The sequence below is a fragment of the Adiantum capillus-veneris genome, chromosome 9, assembly GCF_014529385.1.
Source record: "Adiantum capillus-veneris isolate H3 chromosome 9, ASM1452938v2, whole genome shotgun sequence".
NCBI lineage: Eukaryota > Viridiplantae > Streptophyta > Polypodiopsida > Polypodiales > Pteridaceae > Adiantum > Adiantum capillus-veneris.
Genome location: NC_140939.1, coordinates 138,938,061 through 138,955,161, shown reverse-complemented (window position 1 = coordinate 138,955,161; position 17,101 = coordinate 138,938,061). Strand labels below are relative to the sequence as shown.

Sequence of the window (17,101 nt, the reverse complement as noted above, 5' to 3'; positions counted from 1 at the left end):
ACCGGGGATAATTAAAGTTGTGTTTGCTTGGTGCATGAAGCTTTCATCTTCATTGGACTAGCTAGTCTTGAAGGAACACAAAGAATTGTATTGTACAATGTCTCTCTTGATGGGAGAAACCATAATACAAAGCCTTTTGGAGGGGGGACCGGCTCCATGCAAATCCGGTCCTCAACTGTTGTCAATTGCTTAATTTCTCTCTCTTTTGAAAGTATTGTTCGGCTATCTAACTAGGTGGTATGCTTTTTGTTGCTCTCTCCACCCAAGCACTCTTGTAATTTTCATTAGGAATCCATTCTAATGAAATGTCCACCATGTTCATGCTAATTTCCGCTACACATAAGTTATTAGGCCATTAAATGTTACAAGAGATCACTTCTTTGTGGGGTCAAAGTGGAAAACCTCACATATATGGTGCACAAGGCCCAATAAGCCTATCGTAGATGTCAGAAACCTTTGTTATATCAATTCCCTTACCAAAATTTTGTCAAAAATGAAAAATAGAAAATGACAACTTGGAACTTTAATGGATGCACTAAGCAAAGCTAGACTGCAAGCAGCCAGAGCTCACTCAAATAGATGATCATGGGGATGATGATCATGGCGACTATGAGGACACACAGAGGGAATTTTAAAGACAACAAGAACATCCACAACAAGAGACAACAAGATCATCATCTAAAGTGACCCACACATCAAAGCCACAAGAAGGCACATGGAATTAGCAAACCGCCATAGAAATGACTCACAAAGCATTGAAAACAAGCACTGCTACAAGGAGAAGAACAAGAGGCACAAGAGAGTCTAATTGCCAAAAACTATTGCTGAAAAGACACACAGGTTAGCAGATATAGAAATTAATGAAATGAAGGAATGGATTGCGACAACAAAAGGTCATTGGAAGAGAGCAATGGAGTGGGAAATTAGAATTTTACATTCAGTCAATTTACCGCTACTCAAACCTACTAGGATCAATGAATACTGGTATACTCAAGCCCTCACGCTTCCACTAATCCAATATGAATGTCTTCACCAAAAAGCCGTCACCAAATAAGAAATGTGTGAAGCTCAATCTAGTGAGTGATAGCCAAAGTGGAGGAAGGCATGGCTCAGCCTGAATGGCATATCCACACATGATGTGGGTAGCCACTTCACTTGGACAAGATATTACCTTCTACCTAGTGCCTAGAGTCAAAACTTGAAATCAGCATGAGACATTGCAAAAGAGACACCACAACTGGTTGAATTGCCCAACCTTGCCAGACCCAAAATACAATGAAAGATAAGATGAGAAATACATGCTACAAGCCCTCACCACATCAGTAAAAACAGTATGAAAGTCTACCCAATCTCTCCCGTCAAATGCTTAGAAGGATATGCAGAATGATGGCCGCCTACATCAAAATGTATCATTAACCCTGGATTTTAGAAACACCATGGCTATCCTTTTTGGTGGGAAATAAGGCCTTAGTTAATGATCTCATCAAACAACTAGATGATTACAATCAGCATGGATTCTCTGCGCAATTGATGTTCATGCCCTTATACTTCATGAGCACATTTGAGGAGGCATTTAATAAAGGTTTTCTCACAATGGATACAACCGTTTTGGACCAGAATTCAACAATTTCCAGGCAAGATTTGTGAGTTACCAAGCCACGGAGCTCCATGAGACTAACAATATCCATCTGTTTGCCCCTACAGACGCCACCATAATAATATAAAGAAGGGATTTGGTGGATAGCAAATTTCCACATGAAACGTCAGCCCCAACAGTTCAAAAGATTTTAACAACAATGGAGGCCAACTATGTAAAGAAGTGGCCAAGTAGACTTTTTGCCCTTACCCACATGATCATCTTGGAATTATGAAGAAGTTGAGATTATGAGCCCTAAGTTGTAATTCTTGCTATTATTAAAGCAAATTTGGCCTTTGTACATGAAACCCGGAGCCAAGGTATAAAAGGAAACATTGTGAAGTTTTGAGGGGAGGATTTTTTTTTAATGAAATAAGCAGATAATGTTTTCTTTTGTACAACGTGTATTCCTCTCTTTCTTATGTGATCTTACCTCTTTGCATTGCATCCACTCGAATAAGAGAATCTTGGAACTGCAAGTAGACATGGTTTTTAGACCAGTCATGCACCATTTTTGCTTCCCTCATGAAGGAAGTCCTAAGATCATCTCAGATGTCATAGTGTACTTGGAGAAATCCATAACAATGAAGGTATTTCTTATTTTGTGTCCAAAGACCTTGATCTTGAGATCTTCTAGCATCCCAATAGGTTTCACAATAGACCCATTGGCCATCTTTACTACTATGGTTGTGGTCCCAAGGTGAGTTCGTCCCATAGTTTCCCATCAATTTTTTGTCACAATGCTAACCCCAACGCCACCATCAAGGATTCCCTTCACAGTTAATCCCTTGGTAGTGATTGATATGGTTGCATTGGATTCATCTCCCTCAAAGTATTGCCCCAACTTGTTAAGAGGTATTTCTACAACAGAGTTCTCATTTAGGTTGGGTTGTGGATATAAGTTTTCCTCCTCTGTTGGAATGTCCCTAGCTCCATATCCATCTGTGCAAATTTTGGTAGCCCGAATTTCAGTTCTCCATGAAGGAAAGCTTGAAGAGCTAAGAATAGCTCGGGGTCTCCATATGTTTTGGACATGATGGTGGTTCTAACTTCTGAATCCATGAAATCCATCAATTTGGCAATGTTTGATGGCATCTTTTGGACTTCAGTCCCTTGACGTGGGCAAGATGGGATCTCCATTTCTTTGATAGGGTCAGGTAGTCCCTCTGTAAACATTCTCTCCAACAAAAAGTGTGTACGCCCACTTTCCCATGACTTTAAGTCATTTTCTTCTTGGATGACCCTAGGTATGGCTAGGGGTCTATGGACCTTGTGAGGGTGTTGTTGCCTAGGGAACACTATGTCTATAATGTAGATATTCCTAGGTGCTGGCTCTATATCCCTTTGGGTCTCTTCTACCAAACTCCTTAATTTTGTGACTCGCTCGATCTCCTTTGTAGGGTTTGGGTAAGTTCCTGTCTTCTTCTTGGGTCCTGGCCATTGTGGCTCATGATGATCTTCCCTGTTGGTCTCTTTCCTAGTGGTCATTTTCCTCTTCAGCATCGTTCATATATACGGGGTCGTCACCTGTCCCTATTTTGGTCTTTGAACTGGGGTCTGACTTTGCTACTTTTTGCTATCTCTTCCTTCATGTTTTCTTCTTTTTCTGAGATTGGGCAATTGATGCCGTGTCTCTTTCTTCAAGAATATAATTTTGCTTTTGGAGCATCAATCGTGTGAGTATGTTTACTGGTACCACATGTGTACTTTGTGATGGCTCCTCGGTAACCTCAATCAAGTTAATGGAACAATCTTTGGCGCATTTGGATTATTTGGACATTGGGAAATCAAATGATCTATGCCACATGTATTACACATGAGTATCAGCATTGTAGGCATGCTTGCTTGATTGGTTTGCATTAGTGTAGCATTCTTTTGTAGCCTAATAGGACACTCAGCTACATGATGTGGACCTCCACACTCATAGCATTGAAGAGGTGGTCTCTTGGCAGTGTAATTGATATTTTGGCCTCTATTGCAGCGAGAGCAGCTACTTGATAGACAGGTTTGACTTGTCCCCAATAGTCCTCCATGTAGTATTGTGGACTTTCTTTAAACGCATCAATCCCATAGGCAATATTGTGGACTTTCTTTAAATGCATCAATCATATTAGCAATATTAGGGTCTATATCTTCCTCACAGCCTTCCAAACAAGCAATAGATGACTCACAACCCACTTGATTCAAAGAAGTGATTCTTGGATGTGGTGGTTGCGGTCCTAGCACTGGAGGTGGTAAGGGTGTTGTTTGAACAACATTTTGGGCCCTAGGGACCATGTGTTGTGAAGTTTGTTCAAGAGGTGGGGCCAGCATCAATGCAGACACTCGAGGTGTGTCCGTCCATGCTAAGGTTGGTATATTGGCCATCGCGTGCTTGAATACTATGCAATCCTTCTTGATGACCATACCTCCCACAGGCATTGCAATTCCCATTGAATTTTACTCTAAAAGTAGGGCATTCACTAGTACTATGCGGACCATAGCATACTGAGCACCATTGTTGCTCGCTTCTTGGATACGTATGATTGTTTTGTGGAGCATGATTGTCTCTAAGACTCTCTTGAATGGCCTTGGTGAGATCAGCTAAAGTCATCTTAGATATCTTTGGCTCCTTAGCAATAGGCTTTGGGGTCATGGGCTGATGCCGCGATGCTTGCGAGCTAGTAGATTTGGGCTCAACAAACACTCTTTCTCCTTGAATCATTAAATTATCCTCCAATTGGATCGCATTGGTGCTGACTGCTTCCCAAGTGGTGGTACCTCTAATGACTAGACCATTGTAGATATCCTCATGTCGTAATCCCGTAATGAATCTATCAATCAATTGGTTATTATTGAAGCACTCAATTGGATTACAATGAGAATTAAAATGCTTCAAGTGACTTATAAAGTCTCTCACCAACTCTCCTTCCTCTCATTGGGGCTTTCTGGAACTGAGATGCTATATCCCAAAGTACTCCCTCTTGTATGCATTCTTTCAAGAACAGTCTCCTAAGAGTAGGGTAAATCGTTTTTTCTTCTAGCCTTAGGGTTATATACCAATCCCCAGCCTTCCCACTTAAGGTTAGGCTGAAATAATTACTCTTATGTAGGTCAATGCTTTCTTGTAGAGATAAAATATTTGTTCAAACACTTTGATATTCTTTCTCACATCCCCATCTCCACTAATTTTTTTGTGTGAGCTTGGCTATTTGTACTACCTTACTTCTAGCCTCTCTATCAGGCATGATACACATATTCTCATCAATAGATCGATCAATAACTTGAGCAAATGTTGCCAAGTCACCTAAGTGAGCAGGCACCGTGGGTGAAGGCGCTCCAGAGACTACAGGTGGAGTAGGTATTGGCATTGGTCTTGGCGCATAGGATTCCCTTTGGCTCCAAGTTTGGTACGATGTTGTGCCATGTGGCGGTCCAAAGTTCATATGTGTGGGCCTAGACATAGCAGACATTGGATGTGATATGCTAATGCTAGCCGGTATGTCCCATTGAAATAAGAGCTTGCATGTTGTGGTTGTGGAGCATAGGTTGTTGAAAGAGGAAAATAATTCAATAGGCTGACGTGAATGAAGACTCCCCCCTTCCTTGGGTAGATAATAATTTAAAAGGATGTCATCACCTTTTGGAACCAATTATTCCAATTGGTAATAGGTGAGGATTTTAGCCAATAGTTCTATATTACCTTGGGTGCCTCAACGAGTTGCAAGGGTGGCAAGGTACTCTCCCATGACCAAACTTGAAGTAGTGCATCAGGTAATAATTGAAGAACGGGAGGTGGAGAATCTTTTGTCGCTTCATGGAGGCTGCCTATGGTAGGTGGAGATTGTGTAGAAGCTTTTACCTCTATGGATGCATTACATGAGGAACTAGAAGCTTCATGGAACTCCCCCTTTTCTGAGCTAAGCTGAATGGATTGGTTTTTTCTTGGAACCCAAACTAGCTCTGGAATAGGTGTGCATCATTTTGTGATCTTTTCCTTCCCACGGTCTTCCATCGGCTTTGAACTCACAAGTTTGACTCACATGGTTTCGTAGTGGATAGGGAAAAACACGATTTACGTTTAGGTATCCAAATTCGATCATTTCCATCATAGTAGCCTTGGGCTTCTAATAGTTTTTTGGGAATCTAACATGATTTGGTTTTCACCTTCTTAACCTGAGTGGAGGCCTTCCTTTGAATTTTCCTTTGTGAATTAAATTGAACCATAGGGGGGCCCAATAACAATAACTTGGGGACCCATTGATATGTACCCTTGGTCAGATCAGGTGGAGCCTTTGATGTAGCACTATCTATTGTAGCCATGGAAGCTGAAGATTTAGAGGGTTGTGCTGCTGGCAAGGATGTTGTGTCTTTTTGGATTGGCAATATTTTGTTTTCTTTTGTGTTATGAAGAGGTGAGATTTCAGGTGTTATTCCTTGAGCTGTAGGGCCATGAGTTGGTTTCTACGTCGTGATACTCCCGATCTCCCAACCGATATTACATTTGACTGCAGACATCCATTTGCACCCCAGGTTTATATTACCATCCATAGTACCAATAGGCATGACCAAAAAGCTTTGAACCATGGTTCCATTGTTATAAATAACAAGAATGTTAAGGATTCCAAAAATAGTGGTCTTCTTCTTATTGACACCCTTGACTTGGATGGTGCTTGTGGATAGAGGTGGTTTTCCTAGCTGACACCAAATTCCATAGGATAACAAATTATGTTGAGCTCCTGTATCCAATAATGCGTTATATAGTACTCTCCCATATAGGCTATTTACTTCAATTGGATATCGTAGGTGTGGCTCAGATTCCAATGAATCATCATCAGTGTCTTCAAAAAACACTTCCTGATTCCCAAATTAGCCTCTCATTGGCGTCTAAGACGTTGTTGTCTTTGTCAAGCCTCAACTCTTGCTTGGATCTTTTTGAACTCTGCCTATTCTTTGGCTGCTTTCTTTTGATGGATGGCTTGTAACTCTTTATTATGTCGTACGACTCAACTTTGGCTTCTCTGTAGCCTCTAGTTGTGTGATGTCAATGGGTTATGGACTACACCACATAACTCTTTGAAGGTACTCACCCTAGTTATCTACCAACTTCCGATGAGCATCACATGCCCCTATATAATTAAGCCATTCTGCGGTAGATTTCTTTTCATTTATTCTAGCACGCACATTTGCTCAACATCGCATCTGTTATATCTCTTACTCTTCTTGTCCAATTTTTGATTATGGCTGATCTCTAGTGAAGAGTCACTTGATGATCGCTACTTGTGTCTTCTGCTCCCTTCAATAGATTGTCACATCTAGGGTACCATTGGGCCCTAAATGGTTTGTCTCCACATTTGCACTAAGATTTAACTCGGAGTCTTTGTCCTCACAATCAATTTAAATTGATGATTCTAACTCCAAATCATGTGGGCTATAGTCTTGTGAGACGTTATTAGTTCCAAACCCTCATCTTGTAGGTCATCAGAAGCTATATGCATTGCTTCTAGCATATTTAAGGGTACGAGTGGTGGCATTTCATCCCCCTCAGGTGTTACCCAGGTCGTCCCCCTATTTCCCCAAGTGTCTATGGTTGCTGCTAAGTGGACCCAATCCACATTGTCAGACCCAGTCATCCCAGGTACAACATCCATATAAGGAGAATCTTCCCCAACATCAGTGTCCACTTTACATGTGTAACAATACTGCAATGGGGCTGAGTGAATTGTGGTGTCAAAACTATGATCAATTATAAACTTGTTTCCTAGAGGATGTGGTCGACCAGTTACAAGATCCACTCGAATGACAGAATCTTGGAACTGCAAGTAGACATGGTTTTTGGACCAGTCATGCACCATTTATGCTTCCCTCATGAAAGGACATCCTAAGATCATGTTAGATGCCATAGTGTGCTTGGAGAAATCCATAACAATGAAGGTATTGACTGTTTTATGTCCAAAGACCTTGATCTTGAGATCTTCTAGCATCCCAATAGGTTTAACAATAGACCCATTGGTCATTTTTACTACTATGGTTGTGGTCCCAAGGTGAGGTCTTCCCATAGTTTCCCAACAATTTTTTGTCACAATGCTAACCCCAATGCCACCATCAAGGATTCCCTTCAGAGATAATCCCTTGGTAGTGATTGGTATGGTTGCATTGGATTCATTGCCATAAAAGTATTGTCCCAACTTGTTAACAAGCATTTCTACAACAAGGTTCTCATCTTGGTTGGGTTGTAGATCTAAGTGTTCCTCCTCTATTGGAATCTCCCTAGCTCCATCCATCTGTGAAAATTGTAGTAGCCCAACCTTCAGTTCTCCATTGAGAAAAGCTCAAAGAGCTAGGAATAGCTCAGGGTCTCCATAGAGTTTGGACATGGTGGTGGTTCTAACTTCTGAAGCCATGAAATCCATCAGTTTGGAAATATTTAATGGCACCTTTTGGGCTTCAGTCCCTTGACGTGAGGAAGATGAGATCTCTATTTCTTCGATAGGGTCAGGTAATCTCTCTGTAAACATTCTTTCCAACAAGAAGTGAGTACGCCCACTTTCCCATGACTTTAAGTCACTTTCTTCTTGGATGACACTAGGTATGGCTAAGGGTCTATGGACTTGGTGAGGTTGTTGTTGCATAGGGAACACTGTGCCTCTAATATGGATATGCCTAGGTGCTGGTTCTAGATCCCTTTGGATCTCTTCTACCAAAATCCTTAATTGCTTGACTCACTCGATCTCCTCTGTAGGGTTTGGATAAGTTCCTATCTTCTTCTTGGATCCTAGCCATTGTGGCTCAAAGATCTTCCTTGTTGGTTTCTTTCTTAGTGGTCATTTTGATCTCTATGGTTTCACCTGAATCAGAATCCTCTTCAACATCATTCATATATAAGGGGTCATCACCATTCCCTATGTTGGTCTTTGAACTAGGGTCTAGCTTTGCTGCTTTTTGCGATCTCTTCCTTCGTGTTTTCTTCTTCTTTTGAGATTGGGCAATTGTTGCCGTGTCTCTTTCTTCAAGAATATATATATATATATATATATATATATATATATATATATATATATATATATATATATATATATATATTGGAGCATCAATCGTGTGAGTACGTTTATTAGTACCACAGATGTACTTTGTAATGGCTCCTCGGTAACCTCAATCAAGTTTAATGGCATGATCTTCGGTGCATTTGGATTATTTGGACATTGGGCAATCAAATGATCTATGCCACATTGATTACACATGAGTATCGGCATTATAGATGTGCTCGCTTGATTGGTTTGCATTAGTGTGGCATTATTTTGTAGCCTAATAGGACACTCGGCCACACAATGTGGACCTCCACACTCATAGCATTGAAGAGGTGGTCTCTTGAAAGTGTAATTGATATTTTGGCCTCTTGCAGCAAGAGTAGCTACTTGATAGACAAGTTTGACTTGTCCCCAATAGTCCTCCATGTAGTATTGTGGACTTTCTTCAAGCGCATCAATCCCATAGGCAATATTAGGGTCTATATCTTCCTCACAGCCTTCCAAACAAGCAATATATGACTCACAGCCCACTTGATTCACAGAAGTGATTCTAGGATGTGGTGGTTGCGGTCCTAGCACTGGAGGTGGTAAGGGTGTTTTTTGAACAACATTTTCGGCCCTAGGGACCACGTGTTGTGATGTTTGTTAAAGAGGTGAGACCGATATCAATGCAGACACTCAAGGTGTGTCCATCCATGCTAAGGTTGGTCTATTGACCATCCCGTGCTTAAATACTATGCAATCCTTAGCTTGATGACCATACCTCCCACAGGCATTGCAATTCCCATTGAATTTTACTCTAAAAGTAGGGCATTCATTGGTACTATGCGGACCATAGCATATTGAGCACCATTGTTGCTCCCTTCTTGAATACATATGATTTTTCTGCGGAGCACGATTGTCTCTAAGACTCTCTTGAATGGCCTTGGTGAGATCTGCTAAAGTCATCTCAGATGTCTTTGGCTCCTTAGCAATAGGCTTTAGGGTCATGGGCTGATGCCCCGATGCTTGCGAGCTAGTAGATTTGGGCTCAACAGACACTCTTTCTCCTTGAATCATTAAATTATCCTCCGATTGGCTCGCATTGGTGGTGACTGCTTCCCAAGTGGTGGTACCTCTAATGACTAGGCCATTGTAGATATCATCATGTCATAATCCCCTAATGAATCTATCAAGCAGCTGGTTATTATTGAAGCGCTCATTTAGATTACAACAAGAATTCAAATGCTTCAAGCGACTAATAAAGTCTCTCACCGACTCTCTTTCCTCTCGTTGGGCTTTCTGGAGCTGAGAGGCTACACCCCAAATCACTCCCTCTTGTATGTATTCTTTCAAGAACAGTCTCCGAAGGGTTGGGTAAATCATTTTTTCTTCCACCCTTAGGGTTCTATACCAATCCCCAGCCTCCCCAGTGCCCACTTAAGGTTAGGCTTAAAGCATTACTCTTATACACGTCATTGTGTTCTCCTAGAGAATTGCATGTTTGTTCAAACACTTCGATATGCTTTCTCACATCCTCATCTCCACTAGTTTTTGTGTGAGCTTGGCTATTTGTACTGTCTTACTTCTAGGCTCTCTATCAAGCGTGTTCCGCATATTCTCAGCAATAGATCGATTGATAGCTTGAGCAAATGCTGCCAGGTCACCTAAGTGAGTAGGCATCATGGGTGAAGGCACTCCAGAGACTACAGGTAGAGTAGGTATTGGCATTGGGCTTGGCGTATAGGCAGCCCTTGGGTTCTAAGTTTGGTACGGTGTTGTGCCATGTGGTGGCCCGAAGTTTATATGTGTGGCCCTAGGCATAGAAGACGTCAACGAATGTGACATGCTAATGCTAGTTGGTATGGTCCCATTGAAATAAGAGCTTGGGTGTTGTAGTTGTGATGGGAGGGGTAAGGGCAACATGAGTACAAGGACCCATAGGTGTATACAATTGGTACACACTTGTAGGTACTGTTGTAGGTATTGAGGTACCATGTAGTGGTGCTTTACTAACAAATGAGGTCCATGGCGTGTTTCTTGGCATGCCCATCATTGGGGTAGGCATGGTAGCCGTGGTGTAATCAAGGGAAAGATGAGCTAGATTTGGAAAAGTAAAACTACTACTTGTGGGTTCAGACTGTACCAAAACTCCAGGCGCCACAATATATGAAGGGTCCATTGGACTCACTGAAGGAGTTTCCATCTGTGATAGTGTCGGTTGTTGGACTTGCCCGTATCCAAGAATCTTATAAGGCCCGTTGAAGGAATGGTAATCCCTCAGTTTTGCCTCTCTAGCTCAATAACCCTATAGATGACCTCACAAAATCTCTGTTGTTGATCCTCTACACTAGTAGTGCCCATTGTGGGTTGAAGGACATCTAACCAACCCATGTGATAGGTGTGACTTGTGTATAGATCGGTTAGATTTTTCATTTGTAGTTTGTACTCCTAGGTCTCATTTAGGAATGCTCCATCTAGGATTGAGGTGCTAGGGGTGTCCTTTGAACTAGATGCAATGTGGCTCTCTATGGGTTGACACTTTGTGGTCGCTAATTCAGGAGCACTCGATTGCTCTCGTAGCAACGATATTGACATAGGGGCTTTTTCTTTTAACTCTCTTCATTGCTCCGCCTTGCGTAAGCTCTCAATTTCCTTTTCCCTAGAGGCAATGATATATACACTCAACCTCTTGCACTTCAGCAAGGCTTCTACAGGTAATATAACCTTGAAGGGGAATAGCTCTAAAGAGTCAGGGGGTGCAGTGAATGGAGTATTCACGTGCACATTCTCCAAGAGCATGGGGTCTACGTTGGTCATGAATGGAAAATTTACTTCCCCACCCCCTCATTTACATCGTTAGCTCCATGTTCGAAGCGAGTGGCTCTACTAAAGGTTTCCTTCAAGCGGCTAAGCACGTTCGGCCCAGACCGTGGGCTCATGGCATGCATGTCTTGGATTGAGCTATCAGGTTTAGGCATTGGGTAACCCTCCATGATGTCGTAGTCAGAGGAAGAGTCACTAGATGCAATATGCGGGCCCTGAGTGATACTACCTTGGGTTCCCCCGCCGAGGGCCGGGAACCAACGGTAGGTGGGTATTGAGAACCCACGTAAGTCTAAGTGCTCGCTAATTGCTCGGCCTCTAGCACACGACTAGATCATAGATGCATGTGCCTTTGGCACCCTACAAGTGTCGGCGAATACCCTTGAAGGTTAACCGCTTGATTTTTTGGGCGTTTTGCACCCTGTTTTCTCTCGTTTTTTGACATTTTTTTAATGTCTTTTTACGATCGCTTTTTGGATTAGAGCGTGTGATAGCTCGAAACGAGCGTATTGCTCACGGGGTCATGGTGTGCTTTTGAGCACAGCGTTCAGCTACCTAAATCTTTGATGGTCCTCAAAAGGGTCGATTTTTACTTAGGCGTGAGGCTATAATAAGTAATTCCAAAGGATGACTGAGGCCTGAGCCTGAGCGTGGGCTTGGGCTTGGGCCTGGGGAATGTTCCCGATCCTGATCCTACCTATAAACATTTCATTTTTTTTATAAATTATATATATATATATATATATATATATATATATATATATATATATATATTCGGATAAGATTGTCGCGATCGCGTCGCGCGCGAGCACACACACACACCTAACCTACCTACTTGCAACTAACAGAGCTATTGTTACACACCAACACAATACTACAACAACTAATTTACTAATAGATCTACTTACTGTACCTTACATATCTAGCATTATAGATCTAATACCTTAAAGCTAACACCTTATCAACAAAAATAGTACCTTACAACAAAAAATCTAACACCTTATTAACAAAAAACAATATACTGCAACAAAAACAAAGTTCACAAATCCTTCTCATCAAGCCACACACCTTCTTTCTCTACCTTTCCTGCATTTCACAGTGCACCACAAAGCAACACAGAGTGCTATTCGAGCTTAGTGCAGGGCATTTCCTCGGCAATGGTGCCAAAAATGTTTACGTTTGTCACACGTGTCAAAGCAAGGGACTTGATGTACACTGTGTGCGAGCCACAAATGGTTGCAAGCACACGACCAAATTAATCTAGCAAGTTCAAGAGAGCAAGAGTGTGTCACTCACCGCCCTACGTTCGCCTTCATGGAGGATTCCTCGCCGCGAAGAAGAGGGAGCTACGACCGTGCCATGCTCAACTACCTTGCTGCCGCCGTGCCATCGCAATGCTCAATCTCTCTCTCTCTCTCTCTCACGCATACACACACACACACACAGAAGGAGATGAAGAAGAAGATGGAGATGGAGCAACAGCACTCTTCAATTGCAAAAATGAGAGAATGAGTGATTTTTAGGTTTAGGTGACTTTTATATGAGCTCACCCATTCACACTTGGGCGCCCATGCTTAACCAACTAACCCTTGAATGTTCCACTTAGAGTGCGCCTCTCATTGGCGATCACTCTTCCCCTTTTCCTATTGGACCACAAGCCCGAACGATGACTACTAGAAGTGGACGCCGGTGGTTAACAAATAAATACTACTTCTTTGCTTTAAAAATACTTCTTTTCGCCTCATCTACCTCTTACCCGTAATTTTTTCTTCCCGTTGGGTGGTGTTTAGGGCTTGGGAAGGAGGTTTACACCATGGAATCATAAATCTCATCATCTTCTTTGTTCATGGAAATCTCCACAAGAGCACAAGCTTGTATTGTTCTCCTCTGAAGAATCCTCATAAAGAAAAACACCCCTTTCATAATTTTAATTCTACTGTGTGTGTAAGAAAATACTAGATTATCTGACATTGGTATTAGAGCTAAGGTTTTTTTTCCTTGCCTAAGAAGATGCCATCTCTTCTCCCCTGAACCAGCAAGGGTATGCTAATTAGCATATTGTTTATGCCAAATGGCATAAACAGTATGCTAATTAGCATACCCTTGCTGGTTTAGGGAAGAAGAGATGGCAACTTTCTATATACTTGGCATAAACAGTATGCTAATTAGAATTCCACTCACAACATAGTATACTAATCAGCATGCACAGTATACAAAATGTTGCCATCTCTTCTCCTTGAAACCAGCAAAGTTATGCTAATTAGCATACTGTTTATGCTAAGTAGCATATAAGATTATGCTAATCAACATAAACAGTATGCTGATTAGCATGCTATTTATGTCAGCATAAACAATATGCTAATTAGCATTAGCATACACAGTATATAGCAAGCTGCCATCTCTTCTCCTTGAAAACCAGCAAAAGGTATGCTAGTTAGCATACCATTTATGCTAACTAGCATACCCACAAGACACAATTAGCATACCTTCTTATTATCATACTGTGCAAGCCACTGGCCTTCTTTGTACACATCTTTCCAAACCCTGATGCCTTTCTTATAAGCTGGGTGTGCCTTCTTTTACAGTTTACATTTATATTTGTGGGCTACCTACCCCAACCATATGGAGTCTTGCTATAAAAAGCATAAATTGTAAGACACCAAAGGACGCTGACTTTGAGCTTGTTTGATCACCTCTCTAGAGTTCTATATTTTCTTGATGAGCTCAGATCCTCTATGTTTAATGATACAGGTTGTACAAACGATCTCTCTTAAACTGAGACCCCTCTGTGATAGACACCAAAGCCATGTATACAAAGCACACAAGAGACACAAGATACCCAAGTTTTTGATAAAACTGCATTATCTCTGAGCAAGAAGTATATTGAATATGCAGTAATTACAGCTTAATAGCTGAAGGGCATGCTATTATAGATTTCTTCATAGATTTTTGGGTTGATTGTGTACACCTGTCGTCTTCTTGGGATGTGCTCCATGGGTATTTTGATACATCGTACCATATGTGAAAGTACATGGATGATGGGCTGCTTGTGGTCTAGCTTGAAGGTGTATGCATCCAATTTCTCCTAATATAGAACCTGCACAACATATGAGCCTCTATCAATTGCATTGCCCCACTCATTGAGGTACCCCTTCTCCACCTTCTCCTTTGCTACAACACACTTGACCAGGTAGAAATCCACATCCTCAATGTTGGTCAAAGCATTTGGATTTATAGCAAATGTGTCGCCAGCACATAGAGCGCTACTCAACACATCATGATGACCTTCGTACGTGAAGTCACTATAGGTGGCTGCTTCATCTTTCGGCTTAGAATCTGACACAGCCTCATCAAGTAATGGCAGTAGAGTATGATAATCCCAAGGCTGCACGTGACCTTTATTGATGCAGCGATTCCATCCCCCGTGCATGCATGCATCACAGAAGCATGCCAAGGCTCTTGTTGCAAGGGCAAGTTGGATCCCCAGGGTTGTGACCATGAAAAGCATGCAGAAAGCGAGTTTTTTCCACAATGGCACAATTCCACTTCACCTCCCTGTTCACTTCCCCCTCTTTAACCTCCCAGAACACACGGGCACATTACCTTTCTTTTGGAGGATAGTGTGAAGGTGCTCCCTGTTGATAGGTTGTCTTGGCAATAAGCAACCACATCAGCTGCACACCGCAAAATAGCTCCATTAGGTTTTACTTGTTCATGGGTCAACGTTCTTTTCACAACTACTCCTGCACCATCATGCTCTTCCTTGTTGTGCCCTGATCCAAAGAAGAACTAGCTCATGACCATCTTTGTGAGTCCACCATATCTTGCAACGAAGTAAAAAGGCCTGGCTCCCTTGAACTGTGAGACCGCACCATCAGACCACACCCAATGCTGCTTAGGAATGACACCATCTTGTTGTAACCGGTGATGGATTCCGGGTTCTCCTCAGTCAATGCGTCTGAGAGCTAGATAATCCTATGGACGGCCACTTCCATAACACCGATGTAAGTATTGAAGCCAGTTCAAAGCTTATCTGAGTGGAAGCTTTAGAAGTTGAGCTCAATGGGGACAATCCTTTCGTTGTTGAAGATGACAATCGAGCACAAAGAATTTTAGCCATCATCAAGCACGGCCGTGAAGTTTCTCACGTTGTACATAGTCAAACATAGTCAGAGCACGACAGCTCTCAGTGGTGGCTGCATCTAATGTAATGCATGCGTCTCAGTTTCGGGGTCAATTGGTTGCAATGAGTCCTGTTCATCGTTGAAAAAATCGTTGCTCCTGCAAATCAAACCACTGCGAGCCATCCATGAGTTTATGGCGAACCTTGCACTAAAAAGAGGAGGATTCTTCAAAAGGAGTCATGCTCTTGAGAGGCTCTCTCTTGGTGGGAGTCATCCCCTGTTTTTTTTTTTAAATCAAAGGGAAATGAGTAGGTTTTCGATTGCCTGCAATGATTATGAGCGTGGCCTGCACATGGGTGCCGCCAGCAAGAGAAGGGGAAGCCACCGCGAGGAGAGGTGAGGGGAGCCATGCTGAAGGCTCCCACTTGAAGAGCTCCATAAAAGGAGCGCACCGGGCAGAGCAAAGGGGAGAAGGGTCAAGGCGCAGCCACCATGGCGTGAGCAGGAGTGAAGGCTCTCAAAGCCATGTTCAGCACATAAAGAAGGCTCTTGAGGCCATAGCTCACAAGGTCGAGCTGCAGAGGGAGGCCGTTCAAAGAACAAGGGACAAAGGAGGGATAGCTACTGTGTTGTAGAGAGGAGCTCGCACTCTTGAGGCCACAAGGCAGTAGCAGCTGGTCCGAGGGGTTGAAAGCCGCCAAGGGCCTAGTCCGAAAAGAGGAAGAACGTCAGGAGCTCTTGAGGGGCCTCACTCCGAGCACCATTCAGAATAGAGGAGGCATGCAGGTAACAAATTCGAAGGAGGGAAGCAATATGGGGAAGGCATGCTGACAACGAACCAGAGAGAGAGAGGGGAGACCGGTTATAAGGAGGCCGCAAGCGGGTACAGGGTGTTGGGGTCACAGGGGTATAATGGCGTCAAGGGCCGCAGCAAGAGAGAAAAAAGCCGCGAGCTGCTGAGGATGCCGTGAGCTATAGAGGGAGTCTGCACAAGAGGGGCCGAGGGCTACCAATGGAGGGAGGCGAGTTGAAGGGCCAATTACCTGCATCGCGTTGTTGAGGAAGGACCGGTCGAGTGCAGGGCTCAAGAAGAAGGACGCAAGGGTGCTCCAAAACCATCATTGTATCTAGTTTCTTTTGTGATTCATGGTTTTGTTTGGCTCAGCCTTAATCTTGTCTGCTTCTAGTCGTCTGGAGCGGTTCATCCGTGGTAGCGTTGGCTCCGGACTTTGTGTGGGTGTGTTGTGTGAGAGGGAGAGAGAGAGAGAGAGAGACTTCCATCTGTGCACTCTCAAGAGTGAGTTTTTTTTTTTGCTGGAGGGTTTTGCTTCTAAAGAGCTAGCCCGTGTGTGCATTTGAGCTACGGGAAAGAGAGTGAGGATTGTGTCTGGGTGGTGTTTGCCCGAGCCCCATCACCGGTCATGGTGTAGCATGAAGCAGTGTTGCACAAACAACATGTCATGCACCTTGTCATCCGATATGAAGAACTGGATGGTTTTGACTACCTCTCCTGCCTTGCGGTAGTACGT

At 42.9% G+C, this 17,101-nt stretch overlaps 1 pseudogene; it reads right to left on the bottom strand.

Moving 5' to 3' along the window:
- Positions 1 to 14,353: 14,353 nt before the first annotated feature.
- On the bottom strand, positions 14,354 to 14,878 carry LOC147451252 (uncharacterized; annotated as a pseudogene).
- Positions 14,879 to 17,101: the final 2,223 nt, after the last annotated feature.